This window comes from Chiroxiphia lanceolata, chromosome 7 (genome assembly GCF_009829145.1).
Source record: "Chiroxiphia lanceolata isolate bChiLan1 chromosome 7, bChiLan1.pri, whole genome shotgun sequence".
Taxonomy (NCBI): domain Eukaryota; kingdom Metazoa; phylum Chordata; class Aves; order Passeriformes; family Pipridae; genus Chiroxiphia; species Chiroxiphia lanceolata.
Genome location: NC_045643.1, coordinates 38551849 through 38571508, shown reverse-complemented (window position 1 = coordinate 38571508; position 19660 = coordinate 38551849). Strand labels below are relative to the sequence as shown.

General features: G+C 52.7%; 1 long non-coding RNA gene across 3 annotated transcripts; it reads right to left on the bottom strand.

The window, feature by feature from the left end:
* Window positions 1-16194: 16194 nt before the first annotated feature.
* Window positions 16195-19433, bottom strand: LOC116789502. 3 transcript variants are annotated; one of them, XR_004358062.1, is made up of 3 exons: window positions 19421-19433; window positions 16519-16647; window positions 16195-16447 (listed from the first exon to the last, which is right to left on the bottom strand). It is a non-coding gene; the product is annotated as an uncharacterized LOC116789502 (long non-coding RNA). The 3 variants fall into 3 exon arrangements; XR_004358060.1 differs by lacking the exon at window positions 19421-19433 and adding an exon at window positions 19052-19090; XR_004358061.1 differs by lacking the exon at window positions 19421-19433 and adding an exon at window positions 17608-17835.
* Window positions 19434-19660: the final 227 nt, after the last annotated feature.

Here is a 19660-nt window from a genome sequence, read left to right as displayed (position 1 = left end):
CATTATGTCAGCGTCGTGGTGGCCAAACACTGACCCTGGGAATGGTCCCTGGGTGTGCAGGGGCCGTGCAGGAAACACAAGCCTGGCCCCCAGCACCCCCCTCCAGTTCGGAGAAAATCCCAGGAGATGGCATCAACTCATTTGGTGACTGTGCTGTCCTGCTCTTACATCTGTGTTAGACCCCACTCCAAGACCTAATTCCCTCCTGTCACCCTCACCAATCCGTATCCCACTGTCTCCTATTAACATTCGATTATCCTTCCAGGGAAGAACGATTTTCACTCAGCTGTCACCTTCACCACAACACTCTTACTGCTGTCTCTCCTCAACCTGAAGATTAATTTTTTTGGGGGGAAAGCAAGAAGATAAGCATCATTGTTTAGAAAATGACCATGCCTGAATTTATTTCCTCTGGGATGGCAGTCGTGCCAGAGGCACAGCTCGCTGGGAATCCTGTGTGGCAGCACACGCAACCCTGCAGTGGAAATCCAGGGAAGTGACAGGAAGCTTTTCTCTGTGTGTGCTCTAAACCCACCACTAATTGAATGTGCTCATTCTAATTAGAAAAAAAAAAAAAAAGACATAATACATCCATGACTGGGATGGGGAGTCCTGGATTACACCCTACCTTGCCCACGGAGTATCAGGGACCCCCAGCAGTGCCAAAGGTGTGGATTCCTGCTCCACAGGCACTGGAGAAGGTGTTACCCCAGGAACAGCCCAGAATTCCATACAACTGCTCTGTCAAAAGCCTAAAATTCTTGCAACATCCTTAATAAACCAAGGTTTAAACCCCAGAGAGCCCTTGGGAGTCAATAACAGCGTTATTGTCGCTAGTGAAGGGACCGGTAATAAATACTTTGCTCAGGGTCTTTTATCTAAAACTATCACAATTCTTTGAGAGATTAATTAGTTAATTAAGCTTCACAACACTGCTGTGAGATAAGGGAGCAGTGGAGTGTCACTGATAACAGAGGAGGGTCAGGGTACAGTGAGCTGGAGACAGTTTCCAGCCCAGGATCCTTCTCTCTCCCAGCAGCAAATCGCCAGCTGGGAATTACCTGCGACAACAACCTTATTCCAAGAGGAGAAATCCCAGCGTTTTTCCAGTCAGTAATTCCCACCATGGAAGCACTGAGGAGCCTCATTTTTCTGAGTCAAAGGCAAATCCCCTCAGCATTTTTACATCCCTCTGGACACAGGGACAAGGTCAGGGCCCAGAGCCGCTGCCAGCCACGAATACCTGGGACAGGTTGGGATAATTGCAGGGCAAACTGGATTCCTTGGCTTGGCTTTCGGCAGGAAGCCAAAGGCAGCTCCAAATCCTGCTATGAGGCATATTCAGGTCAAAACCAGCCTTGCAAAGTTTTTAATGAAATTAGCCATCCTTACACACAGCAACTGTTTGACATCAATGCCGGAGTGCAAAGGAAGGAATTCTTTCAAGAGAATAAGGGGATTTTGAAGCAATTTGTTGTCTGTAACTGGGATGTCAACGTTTGCAAATGTCAGAACGAGCCTGGCAGCACTGCTAAATAAAAAAGGGACTCAGCTGGCTCACACAAGGCTAAGAAATTATTCTGGGATAAAAATTCATGAACAAGAGCTTTGTTTTTACGTTTATTTATTCAGACTAAATAAGCAGCTACACAATGTGCAATTCCCAGAGCTCATCCCAGGCACCTGGACAATTCACACCAGGTGATGCCACCAGGAAAGACAGCAGGATAAATGGCCATACCAGCTCTGCAACGGCTCCGTGCCACGAGCACGTGTGGAATTTCCCTGGAGGATGAGACATCTCAGCCTTTCCTCGAGCTCTTTGGTCTGTTTGTCACCAAAATCTCCACACAACAAGCTGGAAGTTTGGGACCGAGTCATTCCTAAATTCTCCTGAACCAGTGGCTACTTATCTACCTGTGGAAGAATCTCTGGAGGGAAAAGCTTGGTTTATGAACCCTCATTTTCCCCGATGCTCAGCACTTCCAGATGGATCCTGAGCTGCAGCTCCAGCTGATGTGATATAATGTTCCTAAAGCTGGAGAGGCTTTAAAAAATAGCCAGTTCCTGGCTCAGCAGTGGCAGGGGAAGTTTCATTCATAATAAAGATGTAGAGCAACCATAACCCCCGTGTGAGAGCTGAGCAGGGCACACTTAACGAGAGGTTATTGATTGCAGCACACCAGCACTGACCTTGCCTGGGAGACAGAGAGGGACTTTGCTGTAATAAAGAGAAAAAAGAATAAAAAACCAACCCATAGGCTGCTCTCTAAGAACAGTTTTCTCAAGGAAAATGAGAAGCTGCAGGGTGGTGAGGCCCTGGCCCAGGTTGCCCAGAGAAGCTGTGGCTGCACCTGGATCCCTGGAAGTGTCCAAGGCCAGGTTGGACGGGGCTTGGAGCAACCTGGGCTGGTGGAAGGTGTCCCTGCCCATGGCAGGAGTAGCACTGGATGGTCTCTAAGGTCCCTTACAACCAAACCATTCCATGATTCCATGATTGGATATTTTACAGTGCTACTTTTAATTCCTGTTAAGGAGCAAGTTCTCTGTGTAACTGAAACCAGCTCTGCTGCTTTGGGGGCGAATTTTGCTGTAAGTCCTTTCCCCGTTTTTAAGGAAATTCTTAGAACTTGAAGGCTGATCCCAAACTTGGGATTTTCCTTCTTTTTTTTTTTTTCTAGCAACATTTCAGTTTCGTTTACAATCACTGCAGCTACGAAAGTAAAGGGAAGAACAAACAAAATCAGTTGAGTACACAAAGGTTTGTAGATCATTAAACACAGTAATAGTGATTGAGGGGACCTTAGGGATCATCCCATTCCAGCCCTGCCATGGGCAGGGACACCTTCCACCAGCCCAGGTTGCTCCAAGCCCCATCCAGCCTGGCCTTGGACACTTCCAGGGATCCAGGGGCAGCCACAGCTTCTCTGCCCAACCTGGGCCAGGGCCTCCCCACCCTCCCAGCCAGAAATTCCTTCCCAATATCCCATCTATCCCTGCCCTCTGGCACTGGGAAGCCAATCTCTGTCTCCTGTCCCTCCATGCCTTGTCCCCAGTCCCTCTCCAGCTCTCCTGGAGCCCCTTTAGGCTCTGGAATGGCTCTCAGCTCTCCCTGGAGCCTTCTCTCCTCCAGGTGAACACCCCTCCGGGTAAACTGAGTTTAAAACAAGGTGCAAATGCTGGGATGGAGAATCCCCAGGGAGCACTGGGTTGCGAAGAGGAACACCTGGAGCTGGAGGACACCTCACTTCCAGACTGGAGTGGTGACCCTTGGGGTCATCCATGGAATCTCCATGTTCCTGCTCATCTCCCTGTGATCAAACACAACCCGAGTGTTGTTTTCTGGTGGGATTCAGCCCGGCCGGGAGCTCGTCCATGATTTATTGGCAGGAAGGCAAGCAGACAAAACACAACTTCGGAATTCCCAGCAAGGCGAGGGATTGCAAATGCTAATGAAACTGAGATAATGGAGCAGAAAATAGCAGGAGGGAAGGAGTCAATATTTAATAAAGCTGCTGTGTGAGCGCAGAGCGGCGCGGTGAGATGGAGACCGAGCCTGGAGGAGATGCAAGAACTGCCAGGAGATCCTTCTCTCCGCTTTTCCCGGCCATGGAGGGGCTGTAGCTCAGCCCTCAGCTGGCTCCTGGCTCCAAAGGCCACCCGTGGGACAATGCCAGCCATTGTCCCCGGGCAGGAGGACAGCTCCCTGTGCTTCCACGCAGGCTCCGCACACAAGCGCCGCACAAGTTCCCATTGTTTTCCCACCAAAGGCTCCTGACAAAGAGCTCCCGAGGATGCTTGGGCAAGAGGAATAAAACTAATTCAATTTTTTCAGCTGATAGAAGCTGTTTAGAGGCCTTAAATGGGTTTCAGAACTCCTGAGAAAAAAATATGGATTTCAATTTACGGGACTGATTAATAACATTTGTCTCCCAGCGAGGCAGGGGGGAGGGGGGAGAATTTGCCAGAACAAGAGTTGTGCAGCCACTGGAAACACCTTTTCCAGACCTTTAAGTCATGTTTTCCAGTGTCACCAGCTCCCCTTAATGATGTCACACTGCAGCCAACAATGCTGAGCTCTCCTTGCCCCCCCTTCCCATGTAGCCGGTGCCCCCAGGATGCTCCATGGACACAGGGTGGGTGGCAATGTGGCCTCTCCTGGCTTTTGTTTTAAATTTAGGGACTCCTCAGCATCTGCCAAGGGAAAGAGTTGCCTATATCCATGTCTGTATCCCTGGCAGTTGGGGATGTGTGGAGTGGGAGCCCTGCTGGGAACGCTCCCACTGCTCGCTGAGCAGGCGTGTGGGGAGATGGGGTGGGGGGTGCTGAGTGTGAGGGTCCCACGGGGTGTGCAGGGTCATTAGGGGGTACCTGGTGTCACAGGCTGATGTTCTCCAAGGTTTGGGACAGTTTGGGACTGTCCCCACCCCTCAGGGCCTGTTGTGGCGGGTCCTGGGTTGAGGGTCACCAGTCCCAGCTGACAGATTTTCAGGGGAGGAAAAGCTTTTCCATGGGAGCACAGGGACATCAGTCTGGAGTTCCTCAGCTTCCCAGTGAGCCTGCTGGGAGCTGGACACTGGGACAAGTCACTGCTTTGCTCCTGAGCTGTGCCAGGCAGGGACAGGCAGACTGGGAATGGGACAGGTCTCTTCCCTCTGGGTCCCACTGTCATGGAATCCCAGACTGGTTTGGGTGGGAAGGGACCTTAAAGCTCACCCAGTCCCAACCCCCTGCCATGGGCAGGGACAACTTCCACCAGCCCAGGTTGCTCCAAGCCCCGTCCAACCTGGCCTTGGACACTCCCAGGGATCCAGGGGCAGCCACAGCTTCTCTGGGCAAGCTCTGCCAGGGCCTCCCCACCCTCCCAGCCAAGAACTCCTTCCCAATATCCCATCTAACCCTACTCTCTGTCAGTTTGAAGCCGTTCCCCCTCGTCCTTCCCCTCCAGGCCCTTGTCCAAAGTCCCTCTCCATCTTCCCTGCAGGCTCCCTTCAGGCACTGGAAGGCCACAATCAGGTCACTCTGGAGCCTTCCCTTCTCCAGGGTATCACCAGGCTCTGTTCCTCTGCTAAATTCAGCAAAAGGCCAACAGTGCAGCTTTTCCCACAAAACAAACATTTCCCCTTCCCAACCAGCTCCAAACATCTCCACTCCTGTTACACGACAAGGAGAACAGAAGTTCGCCCTGAATTATTTACTGCTCGTGGGGCTGGGGACCGACGGAGACCGGCTGAACCCAGCCAGGAGGGGATGATGGATGCAGGGAGCGTGAAGAAGGCCTGCTGCATCTTTAATAGCTTCCTTGAGCAGCCAGCTGGGAGGGGTTGGAGATTCCGGTGGGTAAAACTTCCGAAGCTCCCGCCTCTTTCTGCCCCGCGGCACAAGGTCACGGTGGGGTGTGTGAGGTGACACTGCCTGGGAAAGGCACGTCCCAGACCCTCCAAAATGCTGGGGGTGTTGGATGGAGGAGGTTCATGGGCAGCTGCAGGGCATCCCATACCTTAGGGCACTTCTGGGGTGCAGCTGAACCTGGTGAGCTCTGAAAGGTGTGGGATGGAGCAGTGGGATGGAGCAGTGGGATGGAACAGTGGGGGTAGAGCAGTGGGGATGGAGCAGTGGGATGGAATGGTGGTGATGGAGCAGAGCTGATGGAGCAGCGGTGATGGAGCAGTCCCATACCAGCTCACAGCCAATTTGTTTCAGAATAAAGCAGGGAACAACCACTTTGGAGCCCAGTACAAGCTCTCCTTCACTTCCCAGCACCTCCTGCACAGCCAGAAGGGTTGTACCTCGTCCTTCACTGGGATCTGGGACCCCCAACATGAGAAAAATATTGACCTGTTGGAGCGAGTCCAGAGGAGGCCACGGAGTTGCTCCCAGGGCTGGATCCCTCTGCTCTGGAGCCAGGCTGGGAGAGCTGGGGGGGTTCCCCTGGAGAAGAGAAGGATCCAGGGAGAGCTGAGAGCCCCTTGCAGGGCCTAAAGGGGCTCCAGGAGAGCTGGAGAGGGACTGGGGACAAGGGATGGAGGGACAGGACACAGGGAATGGCTTCCCACTACCAGAGGGCAGGGAGAGATGGGATATTGGGAAGGAATTGCTGGCTGGGAGGGTGGGGAGGCCCTGGCCCAGGTTGGGCAGAGAAGCTGTGGCTGCCCCTGGATCCCTGGAAGTGTCCAAGGCCAGGCTGGATGGGGCTTGGAGCAACCTGGGCTGGTGGAAGGTGTCCCTGCCCGTGGCAGGGGGTGGGATGAGATGGGATTTAAGGTCCCTTCCCACCCAACCCATTCCAGGACTCCCTGCCTGCCTGTACCTTCCCCTAACAAGCAGAGGAACTCACAGCACCACCCTGTGACGCAGAGCTCAGCCTTCCCAGTTGCTGGTGACATAATTAAAGCCCATTTCCCAGAAAACAGCACAGGGTGACAAACTGAGCCTCCTCTTTTTATGGCCTAAAACCCAGCCCAGCCTAAACCGAGAGTGTGTGTGTGTGTGTGTGCCTGGGGTGTGCTCTGAGCCACGTGCCCATGTTAGACCTGCCATCCTTTTAATGCTTCAAAGGAAACGGAGCTGCTGCTGGAGAAAATATTTACAGATGATTTACAGAGGGATGGCAGCCCTTGCATCCTTTGGGCTGGAGCCTGCACGCTTGCTTTGCAAATCCTATCAGCCAGCCACAAAACCAGGCCAAGCCCGTAATTATTGTTTGGGATGCGAGACAGGAATTGAGTGTGACCAGTGGCCATGCAAAGTGCTAAGAAGTGCTGTCAGGGAAAATGCTTATTCAGAAGGATTTGCAGCAGTGTCCTGGAATGGACTGCCTGGCGTTTTCTGGGAGCCGTTTCACAGAGCCCTTCCCCATCCACGGAGCCCTTCCCCATCCAGGGGCCGTCCCGCTCCTGCCGACTCAGCTCCTCTTTGTTTGGCTGCTCCTTGCTGGCTGGGCCAGAGATGCTGCAGTGCAGGGCTGGGTGGGTGACCTCAGCCCCAGAGCCCGATGGATGACTGAACTGCACACAGAGAGCACAATCCATTGTCTCCCCCCTGAAATGCCAGCTTTGTTCCACGTGGAGCCGCGGGCTTATCGCTCTAACCCCTTCTGTGCTGCACCCGCAGTTCAGCCCTGCTCTCCCTGCCTTCAGCCAGACATTTCAATAACACTGGGGTCACAGAAAGGCTTATTTTGCACCTGGCAAATGGCAACGAACAACACATCCTCCCTGGGCAGAGTATTCACGTTTTGGTGCAAATCCACCCCGAATCGGGTGTTTTCGTCTCTGGTTGTGATTAAATCTGCAGGGGGTGGGCTGGAGAAATATTTTTGGCATGTACAAAATTATAACCTCCACAGTCTTCCCGGTCGCTGGGCCTGGTCCCCTCCACAAAACAGCACCTGTGGGCTGGTTTTAAACAGAGCATGACATAGCACAGCTGGGATGAGCAGCTCATCCTGGGATGTCCTTGGCCAGAACCCAGGGCAGCCACCCTGTGCCTGCAGGGCAGGGAGGACCCTCAAGGGTACAAATCCCTCTCAGTGTCCACTTCTTTGTCAGGCACTGAAAAAAGCTGGGCTTTGCTAAGCAGAGCAGGTGGCACTTGTGTCCTGCTTGGGTTGTGGTGATTTCCCGTTGGTTGGAAGCTCCTCCAGCTCCATCACTTGGAGAAACACGCCTGTACCTCCTGCAGTCAGGTGCCACTTGTAGGGATGGAGCTGAGGGCTGAATCCCTTTCTGGCTGATCCAGCAGCTTGGGAATGTGATTGTCAGCTTGCTGTTGAATTTTCCAAGTGCTTTAACAGATGGCTCTCACTTACCAGAAACAGAGAGACACAGATAAGGGGAGAGCTGAGAGCCCCTTCCAGGGCCTAAAGAGGCTCCAGGAGAGCTGGAGAGGGACTGGGGACAAGGGCCTGGAGGGACAGGACATAGGGAATGGCTTCCCAGTGCCAGAGGGCAGGAATAGATGGGATATTGGGAAGATAAAAGGTCTGTGTGTTAGATAAGCCATTGCTGTGTTGACAAGGACAAGCACAGGATTAAAAGCAAGGAAGATACGAACCCTACAGGAGCAGCACCACAGGGAATGCCACTCCTGGAGTGGGTTTCCACGGCACCACTGTCCAGGACAGACATCCCTGTGCCCATCCTGCCTGCTGACCCCTCAGCCCTGCAGCTCAGTCCTTCCCTTCCTGGGATTTACCCCCGAACGGGATGAAAGCAGCAGAGTTTTGTGCATCCCAACCCCGAGGGCCGGGCAGGGACTTTGCCTGTTCTCACCCACCCGGCTGCTCCCGGCCAGAGCCATCCCTGCCCCCTGGCCATGCCACCCCATCAGGGCCTTGTTTGGGAAAAACAAGTAAATAAACACCCAACCCACAGCAGGATCCACCCCGACCAACCCCTCTCACCCTCCCCGTGTGAGATGTGGGTTCAGAGGAGTCGATGGTTTTCACGATGTGGGTGTGATTAATGAACTTAATCACGGGATACTTTGATCCATCTCTTGTTTTCAAGGGATAGTCGAAAACAAGAAGAACTGCTACCCTTTGTGCTTTTGTAATTTTGTTAATTGTGGAAACCAGGGAGCCTTTTGCATAGTCAGCACTTGCATGCATTAGAAAATGTATTTGCAAAACACAACAACACTTGCTTTTCTATTCCGGAGCCAGGGAGCGTATCCTAGTTGGCAGAGAGCTCAAAGGAAATTTATGGAGACCCAAAAATCTCTCAGGAATTTAATTAAACCTTAATCTTGGTAACACTCATTCATATCTGTGTCCTCTTCGGGCACAGCTGCTGAGCTGTTCATGGCTCTGGGTCTGCTCTGTTCAGGTCACTGGTTGCTCATCCTCACACAGACTGGGGATGACTCTGCCTGAGCAAGTCCTTCTGTCCCCCAAGTCCTGTAGTCCCTTCTCCCACACAAAGAGAATGGGCAGAAAGTGCCATTTTGTGCAAAAAAAGGGCCATTTTGTGGTGCTGTGCAAAGTGCTGCTCAGCAGGGAAACCAGTGGCTGGAAAAGAGCCATTTTTAGTTCATTTGTGCTTTGGTGGTGGAGCAGGGGCTGCCTGGGCTGGGTTGGGCACAGAGGGGCCACACCTGCCACCTCTCACGTGGCAGAGTCATTTGTCACAGCCCTGTCAGTGTCACCCCCCAGGGGTGTGTGGCACGTGCTCTGCTGGTCCCCAAAATGCAGATCCATCACTTCCCCTTGGCCTCACCTTTGCCTCCCAACTGCAGCATTGCTTTCAAATAGGAAAAAAAACCCAAAACCTTTAGCATCCCCCAGGACAATTCCAATCCCTGCTGTCCCTGCCCCATGTCCCACATCCCTCCAGCCCAGGGTTTCACCCCCCGAGAGCAGCAAAAACATTTGGGTGACTCCAACCCCCAGCAATGCCCTCAGAAAGCAGACAGAACATTATGTGAAGGGAGGAAATTTAGACTGAGTTTCAAGCTGAAACTTTTCTAATTAGCAAACTCTTCGCCCGGGAATGATTTCCATTGGTGAGGACATGATTCCTCATTGCTTGGGGGATTTCAAACCAGACTGCTCTCTGCTCCAAAAAAGTGCTACAAGCAACAGTTCTGTGCTTATAATGAGCTGGAAATACTGGCACGTCTCCATCTCCTTCACATACTTTCCCTTGTATCTTCAGAGGTTAAAATAAATTATTCTGAGATGGAACAGATGTAGAGTGTAGCCAGTGATGACGTTGCTCCAGCTTTTTTGAGGGAGTTTTCTCTCCTCATGGAAAGGACCCTGGGCCGTGGCACTGTTGTTCTCCTGGGCTTTGGGAGAGAGAGCACTGTCCTGTCCTGAACACATCCAGCCCCACGCTGGAACAAGGGGACTCCACTGCCTGAACTGCCAGTCACCCAAATCATTAGCACTGGTGTTAATGAAGCTGCTGGAAAACCCCTCTGGAGAGGTGGAGTCCTTCCAGCAGATTGGTGATCCATAATCTGGTATCATAGGGATTAAAGGAATACAGCTGACAGCCCCAGGGCTGTGTCCCAGGAGTTAGTCGGAGTGGGAAGCAGGAGGGATGGAGCTGTGCAATCCACTGGGACATTTTCTCATGGATTCAGGTGCCACATCCCAACACCAGCGTGGTTTGGTGAGCCAGGTCCTGCCCACAGAGTAACCCTGGAGTGGCTCATCCGCAGCCCACAGCGGGACTGGGGAGCAGTGGGGTGCAAAGGGAACAGGACTTGTTGTGCTTCAACCACAGAGGTATTTTACAGGGGACAAGACGCTGCTCATTTTTGGGCAGTTCCATCTCCGGATCCCGCTGGATCCACCACCGGCACCTCCGCCCCTCTCCAGCCAAACTGGCCAAACCCACTCCGTGCCCCAAGAGAAATGTCACACCAGCCTATTCCTAGAACAGCAAGGAAATAACACCTTTTTAAACATGAGAACTGATGGAACACAGGATTTCACCTCCCACGCTCAGCTACTCCTTCTAGGCATTTGTTGCCCAGAGAAGCTGTGGCTGCCCCTGGATCCCTGGAAGTGTCCAAGGCCAGGTTGGACGAGGCTTGGAGCAACCTGGGCTGGTGGAAGGTATCCCTGCCCAGGGCAGGGGGTGGAATTGATGAGCTTTAAGGTCCCTCCCAACCCAAACCAGTCTGGGATTCCGTGATTTTTCCAGGAGCAGTTTGGGTTTCCACAGGAATTTCAGCCGGGGAGGTACGAGCGCAGGTATTCAAATGACCCATCCGGTGTTTGATGGGGAAATGCAGCGACTCAGAAGTGGTTAAACAGGAATGATCCCACAATCCCAACACGTCTAGGTCAGGCTTTTACACAGCCACGTGTTTCTCTGGCGATGAGGGCACAGGGAAACCTTCTCCCCCTCTCCCTGGGCCGGCTTCATCAGCGGTGGGACGGCAGCAGGGAAAGCTCCGGCACGACTATTCCACACACGTTTATCCTGGCTATGGAATCCAGCTGGGATTTATTTGGAACTAAAGGTAAAGCAGAAGATGGACTGCACGACTGCATTCTCTGGGAATTGCTCACTGGCTGGAGATGGGCTGAGGGAGAATGGAGGACGGCTCAGGAAACAGAACATTAGGTCTATTGTAAGAAAATATTTGTGATTTATAGAATTATAACAGAATTGCTCAGGGTTTAATGTTACGGAACGCAGTGAAATGTTTTTAAGAATCAGTTTACTAGTCCTGGTACCTGGAGGAGGTCTCAGAGCAGGAGGATGTGGTTTGGTGGTTTGGTGACAACCAGGAGAGGTGACACTCCCCCCTGGTTTGTCCTTGATTGGAATTCCAGTGGCATTTCACAACTTAAGCTGTAGCACGACAAATGCTTTGGGGGAGGAAAATGTTATTATTCTTTCCCTCTTTCTCTATGTTAATAATGAAAAATAATCAGCTCGATCTGAGGTCAGACACGGGGGTTTTGGATACAGTGACCCCGTGGATGCTCCACTCCAGGAAGGTGCAAACCCAGCAGCATCCCAGCTCTCCTGCCTTTTTCAGCCAACACTGTGGCTGCTCATGGGGAACTTCAAAGCTGTGCCCTTTTTTGATGACATAAACAAAACAGGCAGCAGCAGCCTTCCCATTATTTAAACAAGTCCTCAAATCCCTTGGCTCTCTTCCTGTTGCTTTTTCTTTTTGTTTGTTTTTTTTTTTTTTCTGTTTTTAACAAATGCCAGAAGCTCTTTTCTGTAGCAAAACGAAAACCGCCGGTGGCCAAACCACCAGATTTGTGCTTTTGGGCCGTGGCCTAATGGGGTGTCAGGGCTGGCTGCAGCTCAGGGGGGTGGCAGATGGTTGTCCACGCTGTTTATTTGGCATCCTGTGGCCGCAGCATCCGTGTCTCCACCTCGGCTGTGGCCGTGGGTGGCCGGGGCTGCGCTGCCGGCTCCTCGCTCCACACGGAGCATCCAACGCCAAGGACTGGACAAGGAATGTGACAACGGCTCTTATCAGGGTTCATTCATCAGATTGAGCTCTAATTGTGTTGCCTTCTGTTCAGATATTAAGCAGCACAACCTCCACGGCTTGGAGAGCAGCTTGTCCCCAGGAGGGAGCTCTGCTGCCACCAGGAGCACCACGGATTACGTGGAGACTTCCCAGCCTTTGGCCCTGGTGAGGAGCATCCATGGGCAGGTGCCTCCCCACGGGGGTGTTGGAATCCTGCTCAGTGAACAAGTTTTCCTGGAAGGAGCCTCTGAAATGCTCCACAAGAGATTTGCTCTGCTCAGAGCTGGGGGAGCTCCTGCCTTTGGAAAACTCAGAGAGCATCAGCCCAGGGTGGGGATATGAATCCTTGGAGGAATCAGGGGGCTGAGGTTGAGCATTTCCCAGGATGGGGAAGCCCAGGGTGGGAACATGAATTCTTGAAGGAATCAGGGGGCTGAGATTGAGCATTTCCCAGGATGGGGGAGCTCAGGGTGGCTGGGAGAGCAGCTTGTGGCCACCAAGCCATGGATGGCTCCAGCCCAGGCACCCACTGCTGGCCCTGGCTCTGGAATCCCAGACTGGTTTGGGTTGGAAGGGACATTAAAGCCCATCCAGTGCCACCCCCTGCCATGAGCAGGGACACCTTCCACCAGCCCAGGTTGCTCCAAGCCCCATCCAGCCTGGCCTTGGACACTTCCAGGGATCCAGGGGCAGCCACAGCTTCTCTGGGCAGGCTCTTGTCAGTGCCCAAAAAATAATTATTATCAATGACTTATTGATCATCCCACTCTGTTTGCAAAGTGGCCCATGACTAAGTCCTAAACCTCTGTCTCCCAGGCTGCCAATTCCTGCTTTCCCGCTGCAGGCCCACAAGCAGGAGGAGCCCCAGGATCCCAGCTCAGCTGCACAATTGTTGGGCTGATGTTCCAGTGAATGGCCCCACAACAAACATGTTTGCTGCAGTTTGTGTGAAATAAAGGAACAAAGTCACCCCGAGCTGAATTGATTCCCACATTTCAGCCCAGATTTCCAGGAAGCTTTGTCCTAACGCTGCACAAAGAGAGAGAAACAAAAGGAGGAGGAGGCCAGCTAAAAAACAAATGAGTTTCCAATTTTAGAACGCAGAAAATATCTTTAAACAGGCTTTTTTTTCCGATTCATGATTGAAATGGTTTGCAGAAATGGCGGGAATTCTGCATTTGGAGCTCCCTGGACGGTTCCCACTTGTGCGATCTTGCCCTGCTTGGTGTCTCCTCGCATTTAAAACGACGTGTTTATGAGGCTGGAAACACTTTGGCAACTTAGTATTTTGCCCTCGTAAATGTTTTCTCTCAGATCTCGGGGTAGTTTATAAACATGACTGAAGCCACAAAGCACCGGGGCAGGGCCTCCCCGATCCTACTGGTCCGACAGGTGTGGGAGCGGGAACGGGGCCTGCCTTGCTTTGCTTTGGAGAGGGTGGCAGTTCCTGGGGATTTGGGGAATTTCCTTGAAGTCACACCGTGGCAGGTTTGGAATATGTAAAAAAAAAAAAAAAAAAAAAAAAAAAAAGGGCAGGACAAGGAAACTGGAGGAAACATTTGCATGAAGGTGGTGTTAAAATGGGAAATGCAAGAAAAATGTGGAATTAATGGCAAATTGTACTGAGACAGGATCGTGGATCCTAGGGCAGGAGAATCCTGGCATTGCTCATCCTGGGAGAAGGACAGACAGCCTGGCATCACTGATCCTGGGGCAGGAGCATCCTGGCATTGCTGATCCTGGGGCAGGAGCATCCTGGCATTGCTGATCCTGGGGCAGGAGCATCCTGGCATTGCTGGTCCTGGGGCAGGGACAGCCTGGCATTGCTCATCCTGGGGCAGGAGCATCCTGGCATTGCTCATCCTGGGGCAGGGACAGCCTGGCATTGCTGATCCTGGGGCAGGGACAGCCTGGCATTGCTCATCCTGGGGCAGGAGAATCCTGGCATTGCTGATCCTGGGGCAGGAGCATCGTGGCATTGCTCATCCTGGGGCAGGGACAGCCTGGCATCCCATCTGGATACCACAACAGTCCTCTGTCCTTACATTCCAAGTACAACAGGATCCTGCTGTGAGGGAGACACACTCCTGGGAGCCAAGGATATTTCTTCTCATCCCTTCCAAAAGCTTCATTAACCCCTTTGGAAGTGGACTCCAGAACTCTTCAGAACACACCCCAAAACACAAGATGCCAGAGGGGATGGGGAGCAGGACAGAGGCTCCCCTGGCATCCTGCTGGGGATGAGGTCAGGACTCCCCTGGTCCTTGCCAATGCCATGGGATTGGAAAAGGCATGGAGATGTATCCCAGGAGCAGCTCTTCCCTTTGAGCCTTCCTCTCCAGAGGTTCCTCTGGATCCACCCCCAAGCCTTGCACCCCGGCTGTGGATCTTCATATGCCTCCACTTTTAGACACCAGAGGTGCTGGGATTGGGGTGAGGACCACACAATTCCTTATTTGAGCATCTCCCCCTTTAATTATCAGGAAATTAAATTTTAATTGGCAGGAAAAATCTGCTTTTTGACACCATTTAGAAGGGGATTCAATCCATGGATTCATTTCACTCCCCACTCCGTGCATTCCTAACACTTTAACCTGTCTGCTCCTCACCTGTGGGGGGGTTAATTCTGACACATCTCACGACCTCCCTGGTCTCTTCCTGGCACGGTTCTGGTTTGATTTAGCCCGGGGTTGGTCTGTTTTCCTGGGAGCAGCCTGGCAGCACGGACTGGACACCCTGTAACTGGGAATCAACTGACGCTGAGCTTCATTCTCTGCCCCCACGAGTGTCTGGGCTGCGCTGCCCCGTCCTCTCCCCTCCCTGCTCACCCTGCACGTGGTTGAGCGTCTCCGGGGCTAATTAAAAAAGCACATTTGCATATTCTAGACCGTGCGTTAATTATGTGCTTCAAGGCTCTGCAAGTCTGGATGCTCGGCTGGGATGAGTATCCCAAAAGAACGCGGGGTCCCGTCACAGCTCTGAAAAGCGGGAGCCGCTCTCCAGGGAAAAGGAGGGATTTGGGGATGTATTTGGAGGTGGATAAAGGCAGCGGTGCCCCAGAGGCACAGACAGATCCAAATCTGTCCCAGAGAGAATCGCTTACACGCTGTCTGGGCGCGATAACGAGATGCAAAGCACCGTCCCGGCACTTTCCATTCAGGGATAAACGCTCCCGCTGAAAGGACATTGAACTCCGGGGCTCAGGAGAGGAAACATCTGATCCCGAGTTTGGCCTGTGCTGTGCAACAATCGGGATTGCCCGGCAGCCACATTCCGGGCCGGCGGGCGGGCACCCAGACGGGGCACGGGGCCAGGCGGTGCCAAGGGGGGGGAACAGTCGGTGGCAAAACAACAGTTTGGGATCCGCTGCCATGTGGGATGGGCACCGACTGCCCCCCATGGCCCAGCGCTGAACAAAACCCCTCCTCTGGGGCAAAGGGACTGCTGATGGGAGCACTTACCCCACGTGCCAGCAGCTTGGAAGAGCATCTCCCGAGATTTGGGGATGGAGAGCTCAGGCAGCACCAGAGATTAAAGTGCCAGAGGGCAGGGATGGATGGGATATTGGGAAGGAATTCCTGGCTGGGAGGGAGAGGAGGCCCTGGCCCAGGTTGCCCAGAGAAGCTGTGGCTGCCCCTGGATCCCTGGAAGTGTCCAAGGCCAGGTTGGAACAACCCAGGATAGAGGAAGGTGTCCCTGCCCATGGCAGGGCATGGGACAGGATGATCCCTGATGTCCCTTCCAATCCATGATCCCTAATGTCCCTTCCAACCCAAACCACTCCGTGATTCCATAACTCTTTGTAGGGTTCCCTACTGGAAACAAGGACTCAAGAGCCATGGCTCAAGGAGCTGCAGCATTCCCATAGAAAAAAGCCAGGGCCAAGCATGGAAATATTGGATCTTCTGGCTGCTCCAGAAGGAGCTCCCCATCCTGTTGGCACAACCCTGCCCTGGCTGAGGCCACTTTTTAAAAGGACACAACAAGACCCCAGGGTAACATCCATGGACCGGTTTTTTTGCCATTGGAATCGTCTCCCTGCATTCAGGGACTGCTGGATGCAGACACCGGGTGGGAGCTGTGCATGGAAGTGGGGAAAATGTGGGATTCATCTCCCCTGAGGCAGCCGGTGTGAGGAAGAGGAGTCCCACCGTGTAACAAGAAAATAAAGTGTGATTAGAAAAAGAAATGCATTCCAGTTAAAACAAATGTATTCCAAAGGTGCTGCAACGGCCACGCTTGGAAAAGTGTCGGAGATGTTTTTATGAGGGAACTCGGGCGCCTGAGCTGAGCAACAAAAGCCAAATAATGAACAGCAATGAATCAAAGCCTTTAACCAGCCAGGGGATGTTCCATGTAAGTGGCATCAGACCGTGTGTACAGTGAAATTAGGCATTAAAAACACCCCAGTGTTTCCATACTCGGCTCAGGCAGCGTCGTTTTCCAGGCAGGAATATCGTGACGGATACAAAGCGTGTCCAGCTGCTGAGCAGAGCTGTAAAAACACAGAACTTTTAACACTTTAAAGAGTGGTTTTCTCACCCAGGCCTGTGTCTCGAGCCTCACCTAGAGTTCCAAGAGTTCCAGCACATCCCAAGAGCTCCTCGCTCACATCTTGGAATGCTTTACATGGAATTACTCCCAGCGTTTCTCCGTTCCATCGGTTTTCTGTCGGCGTGACTCCCACACGGAGCACTGAGGAGAGAGACCAGAAAGAGGAAACAGATATTTCAGTAAACCACAAAGTAAACAAGGGGGCAGCTGGAGAAATCCAGAGGATCCAGCCAGCCCCAAAACAAAGCTGGAAGCCGGAGCAAGCGGCTTCTGTGCGCCGGGAAAAAGCTTCCTGGGAGCTCCCCCAGGGTTCCCAGAGCACTTTGGGGAATACGAGTTGTCCTTTAAAACATCTGTTGCCAAAGTGAAAGGCTGGAGATTAAATATTATGACAACTGGGAAAGCTGAGTTGGCCCCGGGATGTGGGACAGGGAGGTGAGGAGGGGGAAGCACCGACTTCCCATGGACCCCACAGATCCATAGGGATAAGGACACCAAATCTGCAGGTGGCTGTTCCTGGTGATGGCAGAACAGCTGGGATGTGGGGGCACAGCCTGCTCAGGGATAAACAGATTCTCAGATCCGGAGTCTGGAAAAACAGGTTTGGAAATAACTGATTTTTTAACAGTGTTTTTCCGTCCTCCTCTCAAGTGCTTCCTGCTTTTCCTTAATGAACGGTTTGCTCCTGGATAACTGTCAGTGCCCCGAGATTTTCCTCTTCCCAGGTCTTATTATTACTGGGGATTTTAGAATTTGCTGTGGGATTTTCCCGCTGGGAATTGTCCTGTGGCTTTGGCTGTGGTGTCACCCGGAGCAGAAGCTCTGGAGATGCTTCTGGACTGGAAATTCTACTGCTTGAACCTGGGAATCTCAGACCCAGTGGACGACCCTTCCCAGTGTTTCATTCCCAGGAGGAACAGCAGGTCCTGGATGCGTTATCCCACCATGACCAGGCAAAAAACAGAGCAAAAGTCCATGAAAATGTGATTGAAGGTGACAGAACCAATGGATATGGAAGAGCCATCCATTCATTTCCATGCGCAGCAGCTGCGATTGTTGCACCACGTGGGATCCACGGAGTCAATAAAGGACAAAACTCACCATCTGGAATTACACAGGATCCATTACAATTCCCTCCTTCAGCCAGACAACATCAGTGTTCGGTGCTTTTCTGCACAAATGGCTTCGTCCTCGCTTTTTTTTGAGGCAATTAAACAAATTAGTACCATTCTCGGCGCGATTCATTAAGTGAAATTAGAAGTTTCGATGTAATTAGGGAATTACAGCTGGAAAGACGCTCCATTTTGCCTTAAAAACCTGACCGAGTTCATTCCCAGCAGTTAGTTCGGGATGGACGAGGACGGCCGGGAATGTGGTGCAACGGCGACACCTGCAGACAGTCTGAATCCATGGAAAATGGGAATTAAAGGAAACAGCCGGGCAAGCGAGAGCCACTGATTGGATCTCCACCATCTCCCCAGCAATTCGGACTTGACGAACTTAAAGGTCTCTTATAACGCAACTTCAGACTCAAGAAGCACATTTGATAACCCCCAAAAATAAACGTTTTGATGTAAAAATCCCTCCAAAAATACGAACTCTGCTAAATTTTTGGAGCAACATCAGCATGTTCTTTAAATAATATTTTCATTTCTAGTATGTAAACTAAAATTCCTCGCAAAATATAGTAATTTTTTTTTCACATGTTTAAGTGAAACTCCAGTATCTTTAAGTTTTATATTTTCATATCTATTTTCAACACTTTCGTATTGCAGAGGAAAGGAATGTGGCCTCTTAAATTTGAGGTGAGTGGGCAGGAAAACACTGAATCACAGAGGAAGCTTTCAGGAATCTTAGAATGGTTTGGAAGGGACATTAAAGATCATCTCATTCCAATTATTCCCACATTCCTGCCCTTTCCACAGGAACCAGCCCCTTTGCTGCTGCTCTGCCTCACTTTTCCAAGAGTTCTCAGGGAAGAACTCAGGCTGTGACTAATGTGGTGACTCGGCAGGATGGTGACTCAGGATCAGGATGACTCCCAGAGGGATGATGGTGCAAATTCCAGAGGAACGTGGTGCTGGGCACAAATTCCTGACTCACCCCTGCTCTGAGCTCAGGTGGAGGCTCATCATTCCCAGGAAGAAAGAGGGACACCAGGATTGGGGCCCCTGGGTCCCTGCCAGGCCCTGGTGATGCCACAGTGGGGACGGGGACAGAGGGCCCTCAGGTGTGCCCAGGAAGAGGCTTTTTGGGGGCTGTATCCTCCTTGGTTACCCCAAGGTGGGCCACGTCCCCCTCAGCCACGCACCCCAAAAAGCTGGGCCCTCGCTGAGACATCCCCCCTTTCCAGAGCCACATCCCCACAGGGAAACACCACAGCCATGGCCCCACCTGCCACCATCGCCTCAGCCACAGCCCCATCTCCTCAGCCATGACCCACCTCCATCTCCTCACCCACAACCCCTATCCCACCATCTCCAACCATAACACTCCTCATCTCCTCAGCCACAGCCCCATCTCCATCTCCTCAGCCATAACCCACCTCCATCTCCTCACCCACAACCCCTATCCCACCATCTCCAGCCATAACACCCCTCATCTCCTCAGCCACAGCCCCATCCCCATCTCCTCAGCCATAACCCCTCCCTCAGCCGCACTCTCCTCACCGGGCGCCACTTCCCCGCCCTCCGCCCTCCTCACGCGCACTGACACGACACAGTTTGTGCCCTCAGACAACTTTTATTTCGGTTTTGGCCCCGCGGAGGAGGGAAACCCCCCAGCGATAGCGCTCGCCCGGGGAAACGGAAAAGGCGAAACCCACCCTGCCCTCAGCCACTGCCTCAACATGGCGGCGCGTGACGTCACGGGTACCGTCACACCGCCTCCTTCCTCCCCGTGACCTCACGGGCACCCACAGCGCTCCCTCTCCGCCTCGCGACGTCACACGCACAGCACCCATCCCGTGACGTCACGAGGACACACAGCGCCCCAGTGATGTCACGAGCACACACTGCCCCCTCCCGTGACGTCAAGAGCACCCCCCCCCGCGCCCCCGCCCTGTCCCCGCCTCCCCGCCAGGCCCCCGCCCCGCGAGGCCCCCGCCCGGCCGGGCTGCCCCAGCCCGTGCCTGTCTCCGCCGCCGCGCTCCCGC